At 43.4% G+C, this 19,486-nt stretch overlaps 1 pseudogene; it reads left to right on the top strand.

The window, feature by feature from the left end:
* The window catches only part of LOC131403122 (adhesion G protein-coupled receptor E1-like), a 281,846-nt pseudogene that overhangs the window by 22,825 nt on the left and 239,535 nt on the right, over positions 1 to 19,486 (top strand).

A 19,486-nucleotide genomic window follows, 5' to 3' on the forward strand; every position in this document is an offset into this window, starting at 1 on the left:
GATTGGCTCAGAGCTAACGTCTGTTGCCAATCTTCCTCGTTTTGCTGGAGGAAGAGTGGCCCTGAGCTAACATTTATGCCCATCTTCCTCTACTTTATATGTGGGATGCTGACCTAGCATGGCTTGATGAGCGGCGTGTAGGTCCACGCCTGGGATCTGAACCCACGAGCCCTGGGCTGCTGAAGCAGAGTGTGTGAACTTACACCACAGGGCCAGACCCCTCCTATTTATTTTTTTCTGAGACATTCTATTCCATATATCCTCTGTGGATCAGAAACCTTCAGAGGGAGAAGTAACCTCTTGTTGCCACAGTGACCATACATCACCCTGTATTGGTTAAGCTGGGGTTTCTCAACTTTTGCACTATTAACATTTTGGGCTGGATAGTTCTTTGTTGTGTGTAGGGCTATTCTGTGCATTAGTGGATTGGCAGTATGTTTGGCATCTACCCCCAGATCCCAGTGACCACGAAAAATGTCTCCAGACATTGCCCAACGTCCCCTGGAGGGGCAAATTGCCCTCAGTTGAGAACCACTAGCTTAACGAAATAGAAATTTCTTACTCCCTTAACCATCCAGTATGGATATCCTTGGTCAATAGGCAGCTTTCCTCCACAAGGTGATACAGGGATCCAGTCCTCTTGCATCTCTGGTTTTCCTATGGTTAGGAACTTGGAATCCTTGGTTTCAGCCAGTGGCAGGGAAAGAGGGAGAAGACACACTCACTTCTTAACCACGTGGGCCCAGGAGTGATATGCCATACCCTCTTCCATTCTATGAGTGAAAGCTAACCACATGGCCCCGCCTAGATGCAGGGGGCTCTGGGAAATGTAGTCCCTTGTTGTGCCGCCATTTTTCAGTGACAAGGCTATGCTTTGGAAGGGGAAGCATGACTTTGTTGGATTGTTGGCCAACTCTGCCTCACTCCACAGATATTGATGAGTGCCTTGATATGTAACCTTTCGGCCAAAGGCAGTGAAAAGTGCCTTTTCAATGCAACGTGCACCAACACGCACCAGGAGCTACTTTTGTACCTGCCACCATGGCTTTGCACCAAGCAATGGACAGCTGAACTTCACAGACCAAGCAGTGGGATGCAGAGGAGAGCAGAGGGTTTGCTGGTCAACTCTGGAAAGAAGGCTATCCCTGTTTCTCTGGGTTTTTTGATCTTTTTGAGTTCTTTGCAGATATTGATGAGTGCTCCCAAGATCCATCACGGTGTGGTCCCAATTCTGTCTGCACCAACGCCCCAGGCTCCTACAGCTGTAGCTGCGTTGTGGGCTTCCGTCCCAATCCAGAAGGCTCCTGGAAACATGGCAACTTCAGCTGCGAAAGTAATCCTCTCCTTATGTGTCTTGGCAATGGAATCTGTGTCTTTCTTTGGTTGTAAAATCCTCACTCTACCCAAGCTCTGGATCCTCTTCTTACTTTCCTTCATTCTCCCTTTTTATATTCTTTCACTAATACATTAATTTGATAAATTATTTTTGAAGCATTAATTAATTAACTAATTAGTCAAACAGGCCCCTGCACTAGGTACTGGGGATTCAATCCTGGATGTGATGGACATGATATTTGCCCTCATGTAGCTTATAGTCTAGGGAAGGAAGTAGAGAGCACACACGTAATTATTTAATAATTGAAAAACTGTCACGCCCTTTGGCATATTATATACCCCATTAGTGAGATATATAATATGCTCCAGGCAAGTGACATTTAAGCTGAAGCTTGAAGGAAGAGTAGGGATTATGCAGATGAAGAGTGGAGATCACAGCATGACAGGTTATAGCATGTGCAAAGGCCCTGAGGCTAACAAAGACTGAGGACAAAGAGAATGGCATTAGCTGCATCTGAGCAGGTGGGCAGAGGTCAGATTCTGCAGGACCTTGTGTGCTGTGTGAAGAACTTTAGTCTTTCTGCTGAGAACAGTGGGGAACCGTGAAAGGTTTATGTTTTTAAAATTATGGATTATTTGATACATTAAAAATATAAGTAATTTATATGGAGGCAATGAAGTATAATAATAAAATGGATATATCCGAGGCCCTTGCCAACATAAGAACCAGAATATCATCAATGCCATTGCATTTTCTGCATGCTTCTTCTCCACTCCGTATATCCTTGTCTTCTCCCCAGAGGGAACCACTCGGAATTTTGTGTTTATAATTCCCCTACTTAAAAAAAAACCTGCCATTTACGTATCCCTAAACAATATCTTGCTTAGTTTTGTTTGCTTTGGAGCTTTACAAAAATGGTATCATACCACATATGATCTTTTTTTTATTGAGATATAATTGACATATAACATTCTATTAGTTTCAGGTGTACAACATAATGATTGATATTTGGATATATTGCAAAATAATCACAATAAGTCTAGTTAACATTCGTCACCCTACATAGTTACAAAATTTCTTTTGCTTGTGATGAGAACTTTTAAGATCTACTCTCTTAGCAACTTTCAAATATGCAATACAGTATTATTCACTATTGTCCCCATGCTGTATATTACATCCCCAGGACTTATTTATTTTATAACTGGAAGTTTGTTCCTCCTGACGACCGTCATCCATTTTGCCCACCCTCCACCCCCACCTCTGGCAACCACCAATCTGTTCTCTTATCTATGAGCTTGGCTTTTTTTTTTTTTAATATTCCACATATAAGTGAGATCATATGATATTTTCCAGAGTTGCTCTTTTTCACTCAATAATCACACTTCCCAAAGCCCCTGATGTTGTAGCGTGTAGCTGTAGCTTGTTCATTTCCACTGTTGTATAACATGGCAATGGATGCATTTACAGCATGGGGTATGATTGTGTAAATAATAATATCTTTCTGTGGTTGACATTTGATTGGCTTGCTTTTGTTTTCGTCCTAGTGGTTCCCTTCAAGTGTAAAGAAGATATGTTACCCAACAATGAGCAGGTCCAGCTATGCCAAGAGGGAGCAGCGGTGGAGCCTGAATATGTAAGTATTTTTGAAGGTTCCTAGCTCTTGAAGTTGTCCTAGAAGCCACTTAGGTAGGATGTTGTTTTGCAGTTTTAACGAAGACAAAAATATACAATGGCCTAAACCAGATAACAGTTTATTTCTCTCTTTGTAACAGTCTGAGTGTAAGCTGCTGAGAGCTGATGTGATGGCTTCATAATGCTCTGTCATCATGAACACAAGACTCCCTTGTTGTGGTCGAACATGGCTGCTCCAGCCCCTGCCATCACATCTGCATTTCAGCTTGTGGGCAAGGGAGAAGGGGAGGTGACAGGCACTGTCCTTCCCTTCAAGAGTATGACCCAGTATCACTTCTGCTTATACCTCATTGGCCAGAAATTAGTCATGTGGTCACACCTAGCTACAAGGAAAGCTGGGAAGGGAGGACATTTGCTCATCTAAAACTTGGGAATTCTCTTACTAAAAGAAGAAAGGATGTTGGAGTCTCATTACTAGTGAAGATGTTGGTGCTGCATCTGTGTGATATGGGATGCATATGTGATACATAGCCCCCAGGCCAGGCAAAGAGGAATGTGGACATCTGATTCTCTAATGGAGTCACTCCAGTGAGTAAAGGCTCCATGAGCATCTTCAGGAATTGGTGTAACTATTTTAAATATCAGCTTATAAACTAGCTTTGGAATTGCCATGCACTTTGGACGATTGTCATGTCTTTTTTTCATTGTGGTGAAATACACCTAAAAAATCACCATTGTAAATTATACAATTCAGTGTTATTTAGTACTCACAATGATGTGTAACCACCACCTCTATCTATCTCTAAAACATTTTCATCACCCCCAAAGGAAACCCTGTACCCACTAGCAGTCACTGCCCATTCCCCCCACCCCAACCCCTGGTAAACACTCATCTACTTTCTGTCTCCACAGATGTGTCTATTCTGGACATTTCATATAAATGGAATCATACGCTATGTGGTCTTTTGTGTCTGGCTCCTTTCACTGAGCAACATGTTTTCAAGGTTCATCCATGTTGCAGCATGTGTCAATGCTTCATTCCTTTTTACGGCTGAGTACTATTTCATTTGGACCACTGTTTTTTCACACATTTCCCCATCTTTTTACCCCATTAAATGGTTTTGCTGTCTACGTTTCTTTTGTTGTTCATGGAAGAGAAAGGAGCTGTGGTTCCAATTCTGATCAAATAGTGAGTTTTTATTTCTCCGAGAATTCGAGAGACTCACGAGACCTCAGGAATTTGGGACCACCCTGTATGGTGGGCTTGATGGCCCAATTTGTACCTTACATGCTTGGGGGATAGACTGATCAATGCTCACGAATGCTTTTCCCTCGGGGGCACAGGTTTCCTTTTGTGCACTAATGAACACCACCTTCAGCATCCTGGACAATGCCTGTGAGAACAAAGCCACCGTCGTTTCTCTGAAGGTAACGAGGAAGTCTTTGTAATTGTGTTTCCAGTTTCGAGCATCTTGTGGGACACTTTGGGAGCAGAAAGTCCTCTTTATAATTAATCGACTGTGAGTTAATATTTAATTTATTACAGTTGTAAGTTTTTAAAAATTAACACGCAGTAAAATTGCCCTTTTCTTTACAATCCTATGAGTTTTATCACCTGAGTAGATTTGTGTAACCACCACCACAATCAGAATACAGAACAGTTCCATCTCCCCCAAGAACTCTCTTGGGTTTTCTCTTTACAATCAGATACTCCCTCCACCACTAGCCCCTGTAAATCCCTGATCTGTTCTCTGTCATTATAGCTTTGTCTTTTCAAGAATGTGATATAAATGGAATCACATGGCCTTTTGAGTCTGGCTTCTTTCACTCAGCATAATGCCTTCGAGATTCATCAATGTTGTGTTTATCAATAGTCCCATTCCTTTTTTTCTGGTAACCATTAATGATATTTAGTACATTTACAATATTGTCTAACCATCACCACTATCTAGTTCCAGAACATTTTCATCACCCCAAAAGGAAATTCCCTACCCGTTAAGCAGACACACCTCATCCTTCCCTTGACTGCAACCCATTCTCTTGATGAGAGAGGACAGCTGCTATTTCATTGATGAGAGAGAGAGCGCAAATACACCTTTCTTTGCAGAATACGCCTGAGAGTGTTACCTCTGTGCTTAAGCAAACGTCCACGTGGTCCACCTTCACCAAAGAAGAAACGTTCACCCTGGCCATAGTCTTACTGGAGACCGTGGAGAGCACCACGTTGGCAGCGTTCCTGAAATCCTCAGAGAATGTCAGTCAGTCTATTCAGACGGAACGCCTAGGTAGGCTATATCCTCCACGGCAAGCTCACACCTGGGCGCTGATTTTGAGGGGTGACTTCAGCAATGTGATTCTCCATGTCTTTTCCATATACCGTTTCCCTGACTGTTTCTAACCTCTGAACTCACACAAAGCAAGCCTATTATAGTAATGACATCTCTCATTTATTGAGCATCAGGCATTGTGTTAAGAGTTTGTGGCCAGGCACTGTTTGGAGGGCGTCGTTAATTCATTCAACAAATACTCGTTGACTGCCTACTGTGTGCCAGGTGTTAAGATATGATAGTCGTTTGCTGTGTTCAAATATTTCGAGCTCTTTCTTCTGGGCCCACGTTAGGATTGTACTCCCTGGCTTGGGGTTAGGTGGAATTTTGTGATGAGTTTAAGCCAGTGAATTGTGAATGGAATAGTTGCTGGTGTGAGACCTTCCAGAGCCTTCTTTCCCTCTACTCTAGGGACAGGCAGTGTTTCAGATCACAATGTCTCCATCTGTGTGGGTCCCAGGGCAAGGAGAACACAGAGCACAGCCCCAAGTCAATTCACGATGGACACAAAGCATGAATGAGAAATCAATAATTATTTATAACCCACTAAGATTTGGGGTTGTGTGTTACTGCTGCATGCCCAATCCTCTCCTGACTGATACAGCTATGGATTTACCACCCTGAACGTGCTTGGTGGGTGACTGCGTGGGAATTTCGGGTACTGTATGCCTTAACGGCAGCACCCCACTCCTGGTGTAGCTCCAGTATCAGTCACATAATCCCGGGTAGTTCCATCCTCATGGGTGCCCAGGAGGCCAAGAGGTGGAAATAGAGTGTTTGGTGAACTGCCACCAGAATTGAACAAAACTAGCCTCGTGAATTTTATATTTTAGTGATAGACCTATGGCATACCAGATAGAGCTAGTGCTACTGAGAAAAATACAGCAGGCTAAGGAGGCTCGAGAGGGTCAAGATTAGTGGGAGCGTTGCTATTGCATATAGTGCGGTTAGGGGAAGTCTCACTGGGGCAGAGACCTGAGGGAAGGGAGCCGTGTAAATATTGGGAGACAGAGCAAGTGTGTTCCTTGGAACACTTGGTGAGTTCAAGGAACAATGAGCAGGCCGGTGAAAGCTGCAGCAGAAGGGGTCAGAACAGAAAGGGAGTGCAGATTTTGTAGACGAAGGTAGGGACTCAGGATTTTATTTGAGGTAAGATGGGGGGTGGGATTGGAGAGTTTGAGAAAATGCATGGCATTATCTGGCTGATATTTTTCGAGGGTACCTCTGGTAGAATTATCTATTTTGTTTTCAATAAGAGTCCTTTAATCATTGCCATGCTGCAGGTGGGAAATCTGAGGCTCAGAGAGGTTAAGTCGTTGCTCAAATTTGCACAGCTGGTGAGTAGCAGGGCTGGACTCCATCTGACTGCAGAATCCAAGCCCTCATCCACCATACTGGGCTTGCCCGGGTCCCTTTCTATTCCTTTGGCTTTGGAAAACTTGCCTAAATTTGGAGTAGCCAGAGTCACAACTCTGTCGCCTTCCATCACTGTCGACTTCAATCCCATCTTTTCCTCATGCACCCCCTATGATGTGAGGGCTCACGCCTATGGATCCACCCGAGTTTCTCATATGTTTGGTGCTACCATCCTCCTACCAATAATCAGGGGCTCAAGAGGTTTCCCGTGATGAATTGGCCTTTCTGTTCTCTCCTTTGCTTGTGACTATGGATGCGTGCCCTTCTTGGACAGAAACTGAATTCAGGACCCACTCTCTGGGTGACCTCATGCAAACTCTCCCTTTCTCCTTCTGGATATTAAGACCCAAGTTATCAACAAAGAATGCGCTGAGGAGAACACCGTCTTTAACTTCAAAGCCAAAGGCGATGAGATGAAGATTTGGTGCTCCACAATTGAAGAATCTGAATCCACAGGTACAGACCCGCTCCTGAGAATCAAGGAGGGTGGTTGTGGTATATTCAATCAGCAAATATTTATCCATCACCTTCTAGGTCCCAAGTCCCGTGCCAGGTGGTGAGGGAATCTCTGATGGCAGAGGCAGAAATAGCCCATGCCCTCAGGGAGTTTTCCATCTGCTAGGGAAGGCAGACATTAAATAAATAATCTCACAATACTGGAGTACTGAAACCTTCCCTGTCCAATACAGCAGCCACTGGCCACACTTTGTTATTGAGCGCTTGAAATGTGGCTAGATTGTGAGCATAGAATACATACCAAATTTCAAAGGCTTGGTACAAAAAACAGAGGATGTAAAACATCTCATTAATAATTTTTCTAGGGGCCGGCCCGATGGCGCAAGTGGTTAAGTGCACGTGCTCCGCTGCGGCGGCCCAGGGTTCGCCGGTTCGGATCCCAGGCGCGCACTGACGCACTGCTTGGGAAGCCACGCTGCGGCGGCGTCCCACATAAAGTGGAGGAAGATGGGCACGGATATTAGCCCAGGGCCAGACTTCCCTAGCAAAAAAAGAGGAGGATTGGCAGATGTTAGTACAGGGCTGATCTTCCTCACACACAAAAATATAATAATAATTTTTGCTATTGATCATGTGTTGAAATGATAATATTTTGCATGTATTGAGTTAATATATTATTAAAATGAATTTTACCCGTTTTCTACTTTTCTGAAATGTGGCTACTAGAAAATTTAAAATTGCACATGTGGCTCATACTATGTTTCTAGCAGACGGCACTAATCTGTATCAAGGGTTGGCAAACTTTTCCTGTAGAGGGCAGGTTAGTAAATATTTTAGGCATTGAGGGCAATACAATTTGTGTTGCAACCATGGGACTCTACTGCTGTGGGGCAAAAGCATTCACAGGCAATATGTAAATGAACGGGTGTGGCTGCGTTGCAATAGAACTTTTATTTACAAAACACAGGCAATGGCCAGATAAGCCTGTACATTGTCCACCACCCCTGATCTACATACTGTCTGGAGGGCACAGACCTAAGACACATCCTGGGAGACCCCCAACGTTGAAAGCGGAAGCCCACCAAAGAGATTAAACAAGAATGACCACAAATGTGGGAGGGGAACTTATTTTCCACTGCTGAGTTGAATCGTCCTTTAAAAACACAAATTCAAATTTGTTTTTAAGTATAGCCAAGATTTCTCCAGGTGATAGCACCTCAGGATTTTTTTCTATGGTTCTATGAGGGTCACCAACCAGAAGCCCACCCATGTTTTAATCCTCAGAGCAGGCCAGTGAAGGTGCAAGAATGCATGGGATATTACAGTGCATATACTAATAAATACTGAGCAAATGATTCCCATTTTTTTTTTTTTTTTTGCATTTGGGGCAAATCGCAGGGACCACTGGGGTGGCATTTGTCTCCTTTGCGGGTATGGAGTCTGTTTTGGATGAGAGCTTCTTCCAAGACCCTCGGACCTTCTTGGGCAACTCCAAGAGGAAGCTGAAGATGAATTCTCGCATCGCTGGGGGCATCATGACCGGGAAGAAGAAAGATGGCTTCTCCGACCCAATCATCTACACTCTGGAGAACATCAAGGTTTGTGAAGAGGTCTCCACTGAGCCCCCATCTACCCGTTGAGAACTCCCCATCCCCTAGTGGGCTTAACTTTTATTTTTGTTTATTGAGGTAACGCTGGTTTATAATATTATATAAATTTCAGGTGTACATCATTATATTTCGATTTCTGTGTAGACTATGTCATGTTCACCACCCAAAGACTAATTACTGTCCATCACCACACACAGGTACCCTGTCACCCCTTCTGCCCTCCTCCTTCCCCCTTTCCACTCTGGTAACCACTAGTCTAATCTCTGTATCTATGTGTTTGTTTATTGCTGTTGTTGTTGTCTTTATCTTCTATTTATGAGAGAGATCATACGGTATTTGACTTTCTCTCTCTGACTTATTTCTTTTAGCATAATACCCTCAAGGACCATCCATGTTGTTGCAAATGGAAAGATTTCATCTTTTTTATGGCTGAGTAGTATTCCATTGTGTATATATACCACATCTCCTTTATCCATTTGTCCATTGATGGGCACTTAGGTTGTTTCCAAGTCTTGGCTATTGTGAATAACGCTGCAATGAACATAGGGGTGCAAGTATCTTTACACATTCATGTTTTCACGTACTTTGGATAAATACCTGGCAGTGGAATAGCTTAACTCTCATTTTTAATGGGGACCCATTAAGGTGGCAAGCTTCCACAATTTCTAGCAACTTAAGCCAATCCTCAAAACCCACCTCTAGAGGAGTAAACTTTTCTATTTCTATGTGGCGTTCTTCCATTCATCAGCAGGCAAGATTTAGGTTAGGTTAAGTAACACTGACGCAGGAATATTTACAGAGACTTTAGTTACATTAGCTATGACCAAGTCAGTGGGAGAGACAGATCTGACATCCAAGACATTTCTTCTCATGACTGCACAATGAAATGGCAGCGTTTTCCTCCATCCCCTATAGAGCATACCTGCATCTTCTTGCCCCAGATGACTTCAGGTTGGCCACACTGCATCCATTCAAGAAGGATTCTCAGGTGACCAGGGACTTTGATTTTTTCAGCCAAAGCAGAAGTCTGAGAGCCCCATCTGCGTTTCCTGGAGAACGGATGCAAAGGGTGGTAGGTGGACGCCGTCTGGCTGCGTGATCCTTGAAGCTTCCGAGACGCATACTGTCTGCAGCTGTAATCGAATGGCGAACCTGGCCATCATCATGGCTTCTGGGGAGCTCACGGTCAGTACTGATGCTCTGTTTCTTGCTCCCCAAATCCAATGGGAAAATATTGACTAAACATGCATGGTGTGCCTCTCATGGCCTTGTGTGTTGTGGGAGGAGTCATGGGGGCACAGAAGGGGTGTGTGCCATACCTCTGCCCTTGGAGAATTCATGGTCTTGTTGGGAAGCCATGACGCTCATATGTCAAATAAGGAATGACCCTAAACCGGTGCAGGCACAGTAAAAATCACAGATCCCATTTACTGAGCACTTATCTTGTTCTGGACCCTTTATTTTAAGTGTTTTTAGACCCATTGCACAGGATACGAGACTGAGGCTCAGTAGCCTTCTAGCAATTGGAAGGTGGGATTCTATTCCAGGACAGTCTGGCTCCAGAAGTCTCTTTCCACTGAACCATACAAATGGTGCAAGAGGTTGCGCTGTAGGAATTCAGAGGTGTTTCAGTGAGATCTGGTGACAGATCAGGGAAGAAATGAAGAACAAAGTGAGCCTTGGTGAGCAGGCAGATTTGGGAGAGAGGAAAGACATCCTCATTAGTGCTGTGGTGAGTTTCCTTACCTCTCATGCAAGATCTGAGGTGAATTCTCTGCCAGGGAGGCCCTAACTGCTAGTTAGAGGAATATGGGGCTTAGGACTTGAGAGACCTGGATCCAGAGCAAGACCAGCCGAGTTTCAAGTCCATCTCTGTCACTTCCTAGCTGTGTTAACCCAAGATATATATAATATAATGTTTATATATTGTATAATTATACATATAATTATTAATATTATAAAATACATATAAAATTTCATATACCTATATGTTATAGATGTATTACATATATATGCATTATAATACCTATGAATTATAATACATATATATAATTTCAGGAATATTGAAATGAACGTGCAAATGGACACAAAACTGTTTTTTCCATGGAATTATTTTGCATCTCTGTCATTTATTTAAAATTTACTGAATTGTAAAATATCTCCCACATAGATCAGAACTGGGTAACCTGGAGATGTGTGCTCTGACAATACATCGTTTTCCATGGAAGTACTCATTTTTCTCTACACCATAGATCTCATCCAGTCTCACAGCCATAAACACCATTTATTAGGAATGACACCAAAATACTAAACAATGTGCAGTCCAGCCCCCTTCCTGAATTCTAGACTCATATAACCAACCACCTACCTAGTGCCCCCACTGAGATGTCTAATAGATGTCACAAATGTAACGTGTTCCAAACTGAGCTTCTGATCCCCCCACCTCTCATTTCCATGGAGGGTCCCCTATCCTTCTATTGCTCAGCACAAGGCCGTGGAGTTATCCTTGACTCTGCCTTTCTTCTTACCCTTCATCTCCGATCTGTCAGCAAATCCTGTTGACACTTCCTCAGAATGTATCCAGAATCTGATCGCCTGTCTGTTCCTTTGTTGCTTCTATTCTGTTCCAAGTCCTATTGTCTGTAGCCAGGATTATGGAAATAGCCTCATAAAGGGTCTTTCTGCTTCCCCTCTTGCCTTTTCCCTGCCCCACTTTTGGTCTGTTCTCCTTGCAGCAGCCAGAGGGCGCCTGTGAACTCCTGAGTCGGGTCACATTCCTTCTCTGCCTACAAACCTCTATGGCTCCCACCTTACTCAGTAAAAGCCAAAGTCACCTGATGGCCCACAAGGCCCTGTACGATCTGACCCTGTTTTCCTCCTTGACCTCATCTTCTGTTAATCTCACTTCCCTCTGCTCCACCCATGCTGGCCTGCTCAGCATTCTTCAGACACGCCAAGCTCACTTGCTCTTTAGGAATCTTGACCTGGATGCTCACTCTGCCTTGAATGTTCTTGTCCTGATACCCACATGGCCAACTCCCTCACCTCCTTCAAATCTTTGTTCCAATCATTTGTTATCAATAGTATTTCCTCTGGCAACTCGATTTCGTACTGCCTCCTTTTCTCCTACCCTGACATTCATGCTTCTCCTGCCCCTAATCCTGATTTTCTTTTCATAGCGCTTACCACTTCCTAACATGCTATAACTTCCTTATTTATTTATGGTCTTCCATCTCACACTAGAATGTCTTATTTTTTCACTGACATATTCCAAACTCAATTAACTAAGATCCAGTGGCTTAATTAAATAGGGAATTATTTTTTTTGCAAGAATAGAAGCCCAGAGTTAGGTGTTGCTGGTATTGGTTCTATTGCTCAGTGGTATTGTAAAGGATTTAGGCTCTTCCCGGTTTTCCAATCTGCTAGCAGCATGTTGGCTTTTCATCAAAATGTTTTTTATGGTTGCAAGGTGGGTGCCATAGCTTCAGACATCACGACCATGTTCAAGGCAGAAAGAAGAGGGATGGGGCAGAAACAGCAGCCTCTCCTTTCATGCCTCTCCCTTTAACAGGAAACAGAAGCTTTTCCCAGAAACCCCTCAGCAGATTTCCCTTTCATCTAATTGGTCAGAACTGCATCACATGACCACTCCTAGTTACAAAAGAATTTGACAAAACAAGTATTTGGCTTTCTGGCTTCTAGAGCGAGAGCTATCAGTGGTGAAGAGGTTAAGAATGGCTTTGGAGTTTGCCTGCAGCGCCTGCCATGCTAGAGATAATCACTGTTAACATTTTAAGGTTTATCCTTCTAGTCTGTGTTGCCATATTTCTCTCTCTCTGTATTTATAAGACCCATGCCCCTATAGATATGACCCCTGGGATCATGTTTGTACTAATCTTGGTACTGATTCCAGTTCTGATTTCTCCCTCACAGGGTTAAAGCTCTTTCTTGCTTTCAAATACACTATGAAGCAACATTTGAGGACAGCAGGTGCCGGCAGGAGCTGACGCTGAAATCTTCTCTTCATGGCTTAATGTGGAATTGCAGATCTCACCAGCCCCAGGACTCTCTGGGTGATTCAGAGCACTGATGGGTGGGGCGTTCTTCCCACGTTCCATGCGCTGGTGAGAAACAAGACTTTCTGTTCCAGATTAAGATTTTATCTTCTATGTTCTGCAGCCCTTTGAATTTCCAGAGTTTTGAGGAAATAATAGATCCTAGTGCAATGGCATGACCAAGAACATCTGGCTACCATTTTGTTTTCTCCTAAGTTCTTTGGCGTGTGGCTGCAAGCCTGCCTCTCCAGCGCCTGTCACAGAGTATGGAAACGGCTTCAGGAAATGGCTTGTCTTCTGACCGACTGGCTTACCCTTTAACAAAGACTCCTCCTGCCTGTAAAGAAATGGCCAGTAAGACTGTAACGAGAGCCCCGGGGGATAAACAAAGCTCACTGACATGGACGCCACTTTGGCACAAACACTTAAAAGAGTTATGTTGGTAAGCAGGAGCGGTCGATGGAGCAGAATTCCAGCGTTTCACAGAGAGTTGAAGGACTTGATGACAAAGCCTTTGGAAATATTTTGGTTTCCTGGAAACTTTCCGGGAACCAACGTCTCCTTTCCTTCCAGGAACTGTTTTATGACTTGGCTAGGATTCGCACTGCTCACAAAGTTATCATCATCCTGCCTTGCTCTTCGTCTCCCATAAAGTGTTGAGTGCCAAGGAGAGAAGAAGGAAAATTTAAAATGTACATATCCTCCCTTCCATGGCCACTCTCCAGCCTGCCTCCTCAAAGTGTGGTCCGTGGACCAGAAGCATCAGCATCCCTTTGTTAGAAAAACAGGATCTCAGGCCCCACTCCAGTTCTGCTGAACCAGAACCTGTGGTTTAATGAGATCCCCGGGGGATTTGTGTTGTGCGTGAGTGAATGCTCTAGAATATTCTTCTGTTTTCCATGCTTATACCAGAGCTTGTTTTTAAAACTAGAAAGGAAAACATATTCTTGGCTTTAGGACTTTGCATCTGCCATTCTCTCTTCCTAGGACACCTTTCCTCAAAATTGGGCTAATTTTTGCCCTCTCTTTGAGTCTCAGCTTAGTCATCACTTCCACCAGGAAGCACTCTTTAGATCTCTTCAAGTAGGATTAGATGTCACCTCTGCGTGTCCTCTGAGGCTTCATGCTTTCTAGCTCTGTATTATAATTTCTTTTCTTCTTGAGTGTCTCCAATTAGATTCTGAGCTCCCTAAGTGCAGGGAAGTATAGTCAGTGGATTCTTCATAACTATTTTGAATGAAAGCGTGAATGAAGGGTTACTCTCTATTTTGAAGATGAGCAAACTGAGGCTCAGAGAGGTTAAGTAACTTTCCCATCATTACACAGCTGTAGCGGGCTGAGCTGGGCTTTGAACTCTTGACCAGAGAGCTCCTCTTCCAGGCCACTAGTCCTTCTCCTTCTCTTTCTTTGACCCTAGGAATTCTTAGTTTGGGGATACAGAGAAAAGACTAACTATTTACTTTGAGTCAACTTATCATTTAGGATTCAGTTTGCTCGGTAATGATCTTGTGTTGAACAATTTGATCACAACATTAAACTTGATTGATGGAGGCTCAGTCTTTGTTATTTGTGGCAGCCACAATTTGGGAGAGGGGCTGACATCTGTTTACAAACAAGAGTTCATTTATGATAGGTTGGTCTTCAATGTTTGGCTTGTCCAGAGGGTTCAATATAGAGGTGACAATTCTAAGGGATATTGAAGGCATGATTTTTACCCATTGCCAATTGTGGTAGGTTAATTGCATCAATGCCTTCAAGAATGGTTTCCATGCCTCCACATCCCTTCCCTGTAACTTTGTAACCCTTCCTTCTCTGACTCTGGCTTGGCCTTGAAAGTTTATTTGGCCAACGGAATGTTAGCAAGCATGACTCAGAGGTTTCAAAATTGGGTGTGCATCCCTTCTTGCCCTTTGCATGATTTGTCTTGCTCGCTCTTGCACCCCTGCCTCCGCCATAAGAACGTGCCCAGTCTAACTGTCCAATAGTAACATTAAGCATTCTATATTATAGAATTTAATTTTTTTCTAGTAGCCACATTTTAAAAAAATGAAAGCAAACAGGTGAAACTAATTTTAATAGTATATTTAACCCACTATAACCAAGAGATCATCAATGTGGGTGCAGTCTATACAAAACTTAATAATGAGAGAGTTTACATTTTTTTCCTGTGTTTCATAAATCCAGTGTGTATTTCCCACTTACAGTACAATCACCATTTATAAGTTGAGTTTTTTTAGACCTACATTCTCTGTACTGAGATTTAATGTTCACAGTTGTGAAATAAGAGTCACTAGGAGTGGGGTGGATGATAATTTCACTACTGATTTAAGCTCTAATGGAGCTATGAACACCAACTGGTCAATGGGTTAATCAAATGAATAATCATATAGTACAGAAGAATGGTACGATTTGGGATTTAGAAAAAGACTGGGGACCGTGTGTCCTGACAGGGAGCACCAGGGATTTGGTTGTTGAGAGTGACAAGGACAAAAAGAGAATAAAGTCATACTCATAAGTGTCTAACAACATGGGGGAGAAGAAATGACCTGCCGTAGTCCTGAGTTTTGACCTTGAGCTCTCTGTTCTTGACCCAAATCTCTTTGATGATGTCACAGGACACAGGTCAGATTAATCCCCACAGGGAGGGTGGGAGGGTAGAAGCACAAGGCATCTGACATAATTGTCCTGGGAAGGCAGGCTTCATTTTATCAGTCTGATTCACATTCACAATTTATTTTTATAGGGTAAGAGGAAAAGAAGTATGATGGTCAAATCATCACAGAGGAAGCGACATGACTGTGGAAACCAATACAAACCAAAGCCTGGTTTGAGCATCTCCATCCCTTTGAGGATGTCCAGTTACATATTCAAGAGGCCAGTTACTAGAATCACATCCTATCCTGGCAATGACGTCAGATGCCATCAATGGGAGGAAACCTTGGAGCAGCCCCAACAACTCTGCTGGCAGAAGAGACTGCAAGGTCTCCAGGCCAGCAGAGTAAAGGAAACCTGTTAAGTCCTTTGGACCTTGCCAAAGCCCTGCTGAATCTTGCACCTAGTTGCACACGTGCATCCCTGCCAGGTGTGCTCACAGGTGGTCTGAACTCCAGTCCCATGCCCATCCCTGCCTGGTCTTCAGATTCAGCAGAGACGATCCCAGGAGCTGGTCTGTACATCCCACAGCTCCTTTGCAAACAACTTCTGGTGACTGAGGAGGATATCAGGAAACAGGAAGGGAAAGTGAAGACGGCAAGAGAGAGACTGGCGGTAGCACTGATGCAGACAGACTCGCTAGCGAGGCAGGGAGAGAGAGGGGCCAAGAAGGACGTCCTGACAAACACGATGAAGAAAAGACAAGACGGGGCAGATGACATGGAGCTCACACTACATTAATGCCTCTGCAGGGGTCCTGATGTCTTCTTCCTTTGAGCTCTTGAAACTTTAATATATACCAATAGTTTTCTTTTCTTTGATTCCTTTGCATGACAGAGAAGATACAGACAGTGATCTTTCTGAGGTGAGAGATTGGGTTTCAGGTGAGGAGAGAAAGGAGATCTTTCCTTCTCATTTTGTTCTCTCATTTTCCTTTCCTGAGTGTTATGCATTTGTATTTTAAGATCAACAGAGCGGTATCACAGTCAGGGGATTCTTTAGAGTTCTGCCCTCACAGTCACAGAGAAAACCTACCTAGTCCAAATGGATTGTCCTTTTTGTGTAATATTCCAATAGATTCCAACATAATATTTCACTAAAGAGCTGTTATATCTGTCTTCTCAAAAAAGACACCTACTTCTGGGTCTCTATTTTTCTGGTATTTGTTGCATGTTGAATCACAGTTGCATATAATGAAATACTGGATTTTCCCTTCTTTTAGATTTGTATGTGTTGGAAATTTGATTCATGAAAATTGATGTCCCATTGCCGTATCATGCTGTCAGGAGAAGGACCGTTTTCAGCATCACAAGTCTCAAAATCAGCCAGTGTGTTGGGATTTGTCTATTTGCCTGGTTGAGTATGTTGCACTCTTCAAATCCTCTTTATCACTACTTACTTTTGTCCCACAGATTTATCAGTTTCTGAGAGCAATGTGTTAAACAATAATAGAGTATCTTAGTATTTATATCTTCCCTAAAAAATGAGTTATTTTTTAGCTAAATCTTCTCTCCTCTATTCTTCCATGTGGTAATCATCTGGAATTTTGGTTCGAATGTGTTTTTAATGTCTTGTTTTAAAACTAATACTAAATTAGACAGACTGTTTTTTCCTTTCCTCATGACTCCTGTTTTGTTTTCCTGGGTTCACATTTCTTCTTCCTGATGCACATTCATTACTGGTTCTTTCACTGCAGGCCTGTGGGAGGTCAACTTTGAGTCTGTTTGTAGGTCCGATAACGTCTTTCTTTCTTTGACACATAGTTTGAATAGGTGTTTAATTTAGCTTTGGAGTAATTTTTTTCCTTCTTTGTCAAGTTACTTAATATTTCTGAGCCTCCATATCTTTAGCTTAAAATGGGAATAAAACCCTAAAAATGGTGACTGTAACTGAGATAATACACGCAGAGCTTGCCAGTCATGTTGCTTAGCAGAAATTAAAGTCAATAATGATAACTATTATTAATCATTATCATATTATTATAATAATGTAATATATCATAATATATTAATGTATAATAATAATTATACATTAATTTATAATTATAATGTACAGTGTATAATGTATGATGTATGCAATGTATAATAATAATATATTAATATTATTAATCATTAGAATCTTCAGAGTGTGCATTCTCAGAGAATCACAGCTTAAGATTGAGAATGTGAAGCTCACACACAAGAAATCTGAGAGAGTGTCATGACTGTGACTTTAATTCTTAGCCCTTGGGTGTCTTCAGCTGTGGTCGTCTGCACAGTGTGTACAGATAATGTAATCTGTTCCCACAGACCCAATGCAGAACAGCGCAGCCTGCCTCATGCCTGGGATGCTCTGGGCTGCTTGTTGGGGAGCCTCTGCTGTGAGGCTAGTTGGACTCTGTACAGAGAAAGATGAAAAAAGACTCTTTCTTTTCCCTCCGATTCCCCCCGCCCCGAGTTTTATTCACTTTTATATCCAGAGCAGATACTCTATTCCCAGAGCCTTGGTGTTACTCTGGGATTCAGGGTCTCCAGACACCTAGTCATTTCAGCTCCCAAGGACCAAGGTGAGTGCAGAGTCATGTCTCACCCACTCCTCTCATCTTGGCCTGTTTCCCGTCATGGAGGACCCATGAATGGGGAGAGGAGACATCGAGGGAGATTGATCTGGAAGTCCTGGTGAATCTGAGCTTCAGAGAATGAAGCAGAAAAGGGGAACGTGAGACTGCCAGTGCTTCAGTGGGGGAGGAATATGGAGGAACCGAGAGGGGTGTGATGGCTGCACAGAGTCAAGGGGAGGGATGTTCCAAAGTTTCCTAAGAAGGGAAACCTTGCAATGAAGTGGGGATTCGATTTTACATGATGGCAATGTCTGTGCTGGTTTCACCAATTCTGGTGTCCCTGAGGGATGAACTGGTGTGACACCACAGGACAGAAGTTACAGTCACTTTCAGGACTTAAGGAAGTTGAAACCTTTCAGCTTAGTCCCCTGTGAGCCAGTCAGGGCCCAAGTCTAGAAAGGCTTGGAGCCTGTGTCTGTCCAATGTGGTTTCGTTCTGCTCCAGCCAAGCTTCTCTGGACCCCAGCTATGAAAAAGGGACCTCAGATCTAGTCAGATCTAGTCATCGCAGCTTCCGTAGGTCACCAGGAGGCAGGTAATAGCCCAGGCATTGACACTGGACCTCATAGTTGCCCTCCTTCTTCCGCCGGCAGACAAGTGACTTGTGAGGTGAGGAGAGCGCATCAGAATGGTCCAGTCAGCTGCCCAGTATGGGAGACTCCAGGGGAAGGAGATGCCAAAGCCACAGAGACCCGATGCCTCCTGTGTCTCCCTCTTCCTTTTGTCCACCTAATTGTCACCCTGAGTCCTTCTTTTCCTTCCATTTTCCCTCTTTTGGGTCTCTCTCCCTCTCTTTCCCCTGCATGTTCTAGCTTAATTGAGGTATTAACGACATACAGTAAACTGCATACATTTAAAGTGAATAATTTGATATATTTTGATTATAACTTATTGAACCAACACCACAATCAAGAAAAGAAATGCCCATCCTCCCCAAATTTCCTCACGCTCATTTTAATTCCTCCTTCCCTGCCGTTTGCAAACACATTCTCATTCCCAGGCAACCAGTGTTCTGGTGTATGTCCCTATAGATTTTCCTGTATTTTCCAAGAATTTTTATAAATGGGATCATATACTACTCATTTTTTACTGTCTTCTTTCACTCAGCATTATTATTTTGAGATTTATGCTTGTCATTGCACGTACTATGAAGTCATTCCTATCCCCAACCCTTCCCTGGCAGCACTGTGCACACGCCCAAGCGCTTCCCAGGTTGGCGTGAGAGCCAATAGTACTGCTGCATCCCCAAAAGTAGGAATGTGCCTTGGTGCAACACTGGGAGGGGTTGGCAGCAGCCCTGGACCCGCACATGAATGCATTCCTGGATGGCTGGAGAGTCCACCGTGCCACTGGAGTCCCAATGATCGACCAATGCTCAGACCCGTGAAGAAGCCCCACCCACCA

The sequence above is a fragment of the Diceros bicornis genome, unplaced genomic scaffold, assembly GCF_020826845.1.
Source record: "Diceros bicornis minor isolate mBicDic1 unplaced genomic scaffold, mDicBic1.mat.cur scaffold_55_ctg1, whole genome shotgun sequence".
Taxonomy (NCBI): domain Eukaryota; kingdom Metazoa; phylum Chordata; class Mammalia; order Perissodactyla; family Rhinocerotidae; genus Diceros; species Diceros bicornis.